The sequence below is a fragment of the Nannobrachium achirus genome (genome assembly GCF_963921795.1).
Source record: "Nannobrachium achirus genome assembly, chromosome: 3".
Classification (NCBI taxonomy): domain Eukaryota; kingdom Metazoa; phylum Chordata; class Actinopteri; order Myctophiformes; family Myctophidae; genus Nannobrachium; species Nannobrachium achirus.
The window spans coordinates 13,863,281-13,870,780 of record NC_137812.1 but is presented as its reverse complement, the minus strand read 5'-3'; the positions used below and the strand labels follow the sequence as shown (position 1 = coordinate 13,870,780).

Genomic DNA, 7,500 nt, shown 5'->3' with positions numbered 1-7,500 from the left:
ACCTTTGTTTCTATGAAAATAACATTTTGAAAAAAAGTAAGGTTTTGGAATACAAGGTTTCCACCGACAGACAGCAACTATAAGAATACGTGTTACAGGGACGTGCTGGCCATTGGGAAAAGCGGGACAACTCCCAAACGGCCGGTTCATTCCTGGCCGGTCCAGGCCGGCCATTAGGAAAAAATAAATACAAATAAAATGTCTGCCTTCGTTCCATTTTGGGGGCTGGGTGGCCAACAAAGTAAATCGTAACTGTCGGGCAGAAACCTCGTATCTCCAAGTTTCACATTTGTAGATTTCTTCGCAAAGCAAAGCCCTGCTTCATCATACAAGGCCGTCGCACAAAAGTAGTGAAAACAGCAGATCTACAAGCACACAACGCCTCGCGGCTTATAGATCGGCTGTTTTCACTAGTTTAAAGTTGTACCATGTAACTTTTTTTATAAAACAAATCTTAAAATTGTCCTAACTGTTAAATCGCTAAAGTTTTAGAACACCCACTCCGTTATTTTCAGCTTCTGAAGCCTTCTCTTTATATGTTTTCTATGATCCTGGCCGTGGACCGGATTTCGCACCAAAATGACGTAATCTGCATCATCTGTATACGTTGTGTATACGTTGCCCAATCACATCGCCGATCATGCACACATGGTACACTACCGGCCAATCACAGCGCATCTTGAAGTGGGGTCGCCATATTTGTAGTCGCCCGTGTGTCTCTTTACTCAAAAGGTAATCTCGCCTACCAGGCAGGGTGAAGTAGTCCGTTTCTCCGGAATGCCTGAACGCACAGGAACCAGGGACCCCTCTAAAGATAGCTCTCGGCGTTGTGGAGGCAGACGCGGGGGTGTGAAGGTACGAAAAACGGGCGAAAGACGCGAACGCGACCGCGGTTTGCTATAGGGCTACTGACCACTAGTTGAGCATCTTACACAGTATAGCTTTAAATCATTTTTAAAATGATAAATACAAAACAAACGGTTTTGGACATACAAGGTTTCCACCCGACAACAACGAAATATAACTCATGTAATTGGCCCACTGGCTTGTCACTTGTCATGATCTGAAATGGCAAATCTTTGAGTATAGTGCGCAATGAGGGCCTCTCCAACTCTTTTTTCCCGGGCTGAATCAGGGGCCCAGCATGTCCCTGACTTGTACCACCAGGTTTCCAGAGGACTTCAACCTCAGATGGCCTCTGTGCTCTGCGCTCTGTCCCTTTGTGACAGCCAGTTCAATCTGTGATCAGAATTAGAGGTTTGTACCGAGATGTAATGAATGCCTCCGCATGCCCCTGTATGTTCCGTGTCCTCACAGAACTCCGGCTAATGAGGACTTCTGCCCCCACAGCGCCGCAGAAACACTGATGTTTGGGAGGAGATAAGGAACGTCTCAAAGACGCTAATCCCGTCTCCTAGGCCCTTCTTCACAAACACAAATCCATTGAAGGGTCTCGCGGGGCTGGAATCTAACGCCAAAGTTAACGCCCTGGAATCAAACACTCATCAAAGTCTCTGGTCATGTCCGGAATACCGTTCCACACTAATGATAGGTTTTTAAATTCTCTGATCCCTTTGCAGTGGTGGAAAAAAAGTTACCTAATGTTTTACTTAAAGATATACTGTGTAAGTTGCTCAACTGGTGGTCTGTAGCAGTATAGCAAACCGCGGTCGCGTTTGCTTTTTTCGTCCGTTTTTCGCTCGCGGACCAGGCCGTCAGAACACCGCGTCCGCCTCGCCTCGCCGAGACGCTTTCAATGAGGTCTCCCGTGTCCTTCTACGAGCAGCGGTTGGAGAGTTACATGCTAGACTCCTCCAGTGTAAACACTGCAGTGTACTTCCTGAAGGCGTGTTTCCTAAACCCACCAGAGAGCCCGGCAGTGTATGTTCTGCGCTGTGATTGGCCGGCAGTGTATAACCCTCGCTGTGATTGGCCGGTAGTGTGATGACGCAATTTTTCCACGAAAACCGGTCCCGGGCAGGGATCATAGAAAACATATAAAGAGAAGGCTTTAGAAGCTGAAAATAACGGAGTGGGGGTTCTAAAACTTTAGCGATTTAACAGCTAGGACCATTTTAAGATTAGTTTTATAAAAAAAGTTACATGGTACAACTTTAAGTATAAGAGTATCAATACTGCAATATAGAAATACTCTGCTCCAAGTACAAGTCCGGAATTCAAAATATGGCTATTTTCAAAAGGCTGACATGTATATAGGGCTGAAGTGATTAATGTACAGATGTGCCATTTCAAAACTTCACACGCCCTGCCATTGGCAAGTCAGTAGATGTGCTGGGGATTTGCAGAACATTGAGCTTGTAGGTCAGCTATTTTTTGCTATTTTTATGACCTTCTCTGACTTCGAAGTTGAAATCTATAGGAAGATGGATTCTGCTTTTCAATGGCATTTCTTGCCACTTGCGGGTTTCTATTTAAAAAATATGCTCCATTCTCCATAAAAAATTGAAAGTGGTAGTAATGTAGAAACAAAAAAAAAAAAAGCAATTTGTGAAATTGCAAGTGTGGTTGCCCTGTGTTTCAAATCATATTTGAGTTTTGGGAAGTGCATTTCCATTATTTTGGGGGCTATGTTTGTTTACCAGTAAGTAAATGCATCTTGTGCATTGTAATCCCCATATGAGTATAAGGGGGTACTCTAACAGACAGTGTATCTATAAACTCTAACAGGGCCTAACAGGGAATCATCTGGGAATCATACTTAAAGTATTCTTTTCGGGCAGAAATGCTGATATATGGACATAATATATGGTCGTCTATGATGTCAGTCATCTCCATATTTGGGAAAAGTTAATATTAACCACTGACTTTAATTAAAGTCAGTGGGGAAAATGTATTCACTAATAAATTAATATCAATTAAACAATACAACTTTTCTCTTAGGAAAATGCAAATAGCAAATTCCTGATGAAGCCGGTCGATTTGACATACGGGGCGAGTGGGAGGAGTAGGGGTCAAACTTTTAGTTACTCTAGAAACAGAGAATAAAGTTTCCCCAGGACTATAGTCTGGCTGCCCTGCTGGGCAACCACACTAATAATCAAAATGCACAACATGCCTAGTAACTAAAGTTTTCAAATAATTGCAGTGGAGTAAAGTACAATATTTGCCTTTGAGTGGAGTAAAAGTAAAAGTAATGGAAATTGGAAATACCCGATTAAAGTACAAATACCGATCTATAAGCTCCCAACAAATTACATTGGTGCTTTGACCCGGAGCGGGTTTCCCGGTGGGGGATGGAGGTCAAAATGAGAGGGGGGGGGGGGGGGGGGGGGGGGGGGGGTGAGTGTAGCAGTAATGGCTCAGTGCCTCTGCCTGACATCTCCCTCAGTCATGGGGGAATTCCCCTTAGGCTAATGGTTAAGATGTTGGCTTTCCAAAGCGGGAGACCTGGGTTCGATTCCCAGCGCGCACGCACACGCAGTAGAAGAAACTGGAAACAAAGTAAAACATCCCTTAAAATTGTACATACCGGTAAGTACAGTACTTGAGTAATTGTACTTAGGTACTTTACACCAGGGGTGTTCAAAGTGGGTGACGGGGCACCCTGGGGCAGTCCAGGGGTGCCGCAAGATCATTTGATAGTATTTGGAATGTAATTGGACACTTGAAAAAATAATAAGTACAACGTTATTTTCAGTCAGTTCTAACCAAAATGGCTATTATCTCAACGTTTTCCTCGCAACATAATCACTAAAATATTGTCAAAGTCAGGGAGAAACCTTGTATCTCCAAGTTTCAAATGTGTACGTCTTTTGGTAAAGCAAAGCCCTGCTTCATCATACAAGACTGTTGCACAAAACTAGTGAAAACAGCCGATCTACAAGCACACAACGCCTCGCGATGCGAGGCGTTGTGTGCTTGTAGATCTGCTGTTTTCACTAGTTTAGTACAATTTACAGATGATAAATACAAAACGAACGGTTTTGGACATACAAGGTTTCCACCCGACAGCGACGATATGCTATAAATATAAGGTGCTGGGACTCTGAAAATTATAATGTAGGGATGCCTCGGATTAAAAAAAAATATTCATGGGGTGCCCTGAGACAAAAAAGTTTGGGAACCCCTGCTTTACACCACTGCTTCTCCAGAAATTCAAGTATAAGAGAATGCGTCAGTCCACACTGCGTTCCCTCGGGTTCTTTTATTGGACTTGAAAAGTAAACAGGCAACAGGCAATCACACAGACATGCTTCAGCTCAATGCCTTTCCTCAGCCCAATCTGAGGGACACAACCTGAGTGCTGGCTGGCTCTATTCTCTTATGGCCTCTTGAAAAGTAACCTCTAAAAAGAGACAAGATGCCAGTGTTGATTTCGTTTTACTAAAACTATGATGAAAAATGTTTGTCGACTGTGTTTTTTTCACTGACGAAAACTAAATAAAAACTAAACTAAAACTAAGCTGGGGTGACTAAAACTAAGACTAAATATATTGACAATTTCATCAACAAAATAAAAGCTAGACCAAAACGTTAGGGAGGGACTAGTGGAGAAGAGAGTAATTTTATCTTTGGTTGCTCTCAGGTGTTGCATGCTGAAAATAGCCGATCTACAAGCTTGTAGATCTGCTATTTTCAGCGCACAACGAAGTGTAAAATCAGTCATTGCGATGCCATCAAGGCCTGCCAAAATACATTTTAGTCGACTAAATCAACTGTAGCTTTAGTCGACTAAAGTTAGACTAAAACTAATACTTTTCAGGTGACTAAATTATGACTAAAACTAAATGACGTTTTATTCAAAAGTCTATGACTAAAACTAAATCAAAATTTGCTGTCAAAAACAACACAGCAAGATGCCCAGATTTCTTTTAATTCATTCATTCATTCATTCATTCATTCATTCATTCATTCATTCATGATGTGAATAGGTCTACTGTATAACGGACAGTGAAGCAGAGTATGCAGGGGTACAGGGCGGTCCCTCAACCTCCGCAGGAGAATCGAACCGGGCACCATTGGAGTTCACCTCCCCAGCCCCCTGGATCCAACGTCTGGTTACGACCTGTCGTTTTAAGTTGAAAATCGTAGTAGATCTACAAGCACCGGCCATCGACAACGGCCTGTGTCCGCTCTGAACAGTGCTGCAGCCGGCCAGCGCCCAGAGCACGGGAACTTATATACTGTAACCAATCATACAAAAGATTTATTTATATTCTTTTGTAAAGAAACACAATATTTATCTTCGTCTAATTGTAGTACATAAAAAGTAGAGGGATGCGAGGTTTCTGCTCGACAGCGACGGTTACACATACATTATGCATGGGACTGTAGTTGGGGTTGATGGTTGAACTCTGCGCCGCCACAGCTTGTTGATGTCGAGCTCATTTGCCTAAACGTCTTTAGTGAATAAGATAAGTGCTCCGCAGTGCTTTTAGCCGGAGCAAAACGGAGGCTCGCAGATCGCTCAGTCTATAGCTGCCTGCTTGCGTTCAGTGAATCCTCCAGCCTGTAACAATGACAGCTATTGACAAATTGCGTTGGGGAATTTGAAAGTATTTATTTCCTGCATGGTAACAGATTGCTGCCTTTTTTTTTGTGCGCGCGAGCGAGCGGCCACAGTCCAATGTATCACACGCATTTATCACTGCGTCTGTCAGCAGAGAAAAAACAAACACAAAACACAGCACTGGATCTTTTCTCCTCAATTCCCACTTCCATGCATGCGTCCGACGTCGTCGCTCCTACACACATCGATCTTTATCTCTCCGTCTATCTATCCGTCAGCCATCTATCTCTCCATCCATCTCGCTGTCTCCGCCTGCCGTAATTGAAATTTCCCCGCGTTCCTTTACACGCCGCGATTGTCACAGGTGGAGACGGCGAAGAAGGCGACGACGGCGTCTCCACGGTTACTTTGCGGAACGAACGATGCATACATTCATGTCGTCTCCTCAGCACGTGTGCCCTTGGGAAGACAAAAGCATGCGTGCATGTGCACATGCTTTGCACACACACACACACACACACACACACAGACACACGCGCGCATGAGCAACGTGTGAATGCAGAGATACGTACATGCACAGCAAGGATACGTGCAAAATCTCTCTCTCTCTCACACGCACACACAGGCTCGCACACACACACACGCACGCACGCACACACACACACACACACACACACACACACACACACACACACACACACACACACACACACACACACACACACACACACACACACACACACACACACACACACACACACACACACAGTGTGCGCACGCGCACGCATTGGAAGTTTCACATGGACCGCCACATACAGTATATGGAGGGAGGCATAGCGTGTCCTACATTACAGCGGCTGACAGGACCAATGATGCCTGCTAGTCGTGATGAATGGATGTGAGGAGACAGCGTTGGATCATAGGCTGCATATCACTGTACCACCATGTACCATGTTGTATCATACATATCACTGTACCATCATGTACCATGTTGTACCATACATATCACTGTACAACCATGTACCATGTTGTACCCTACATATCACTGTACCATCATGTACCATGTTGTACCATACATATCACTGTACCATCATGTACCATGTTGTACCATACATATCACTGTACCATCATGTACCATGTTGATACATATCACTGTACCATCATGTACCATGTTGATACATATCACTGTACCATCATGTACCATGTTGTACCATACATATCACTGTACCACCATGTACCATGTTGTATCATACATATCACTGTACCACCATGTACCATGTTGTACCATACATATCACTGTACCATCATGTACCATGTTGTACCATACATATCACTGTACCATCATGTACCATGTTGATACATATCACTGTACCATCATGTACCATGTTGTACCATACATATCACTGTACCATCATGTACCATGTTGTACCATACATATCACTGTACCACCATGTACCATGTTGTACCATACATAGCACTGTTCCTCCATGTACCATGTTGTACCATACATATCACTGTACCACCATGTACCATGTTGTACCATACATAGCACTGTTCCTCCATGTACCATGTTGTACCATACATATCACTGTACCACCATGTACCATGTTGTACCATACATATCACTGTACCATCATGTACCATGTTGTACCACACATATCACTGTACCATCATGTACCATGTTGGATCATACATATCACTGTACCACCATGTACCATGTTGTACCATACATATCACTGTACCACCATGTACCATGTTGTACCATACATATCACTGTACCACCATGTACCATGTTGTACCATACATATCACTGTACCATCATGTACCATGTTGTACCACACATATCACTGTACCATCATGTACCATGTTGGATCATACATATCACTGTACCACCATGTACCATGTTGTACCATACATATCACTGTACCACCATGTACCATGTTGGATTGGATCATACATATCACTGTGCCGTGTGCCATGGATGTGAAACCCTCATATTAAAGGACAACTCCACACTCATTTTCCTCCTT

The 7,500-nt window shown here is 43.6% G+C and overlaps 1 protein-coding gene across 1 annotated transcript in view; it reads right to left on the bottom strand.

The window, feature by feature from the left end:
• The window catches only part of LOC308281723 (zeta-sarcoglycan-like), a gene marked incomplete at both ends in the record, with an annotated part of 572,868 nt that overhangs the window by 255,380 nt on the left and 309,988 nt on the right, over positions 1-7,500 (bottom strand). The window lies entirely within an intron of this gene.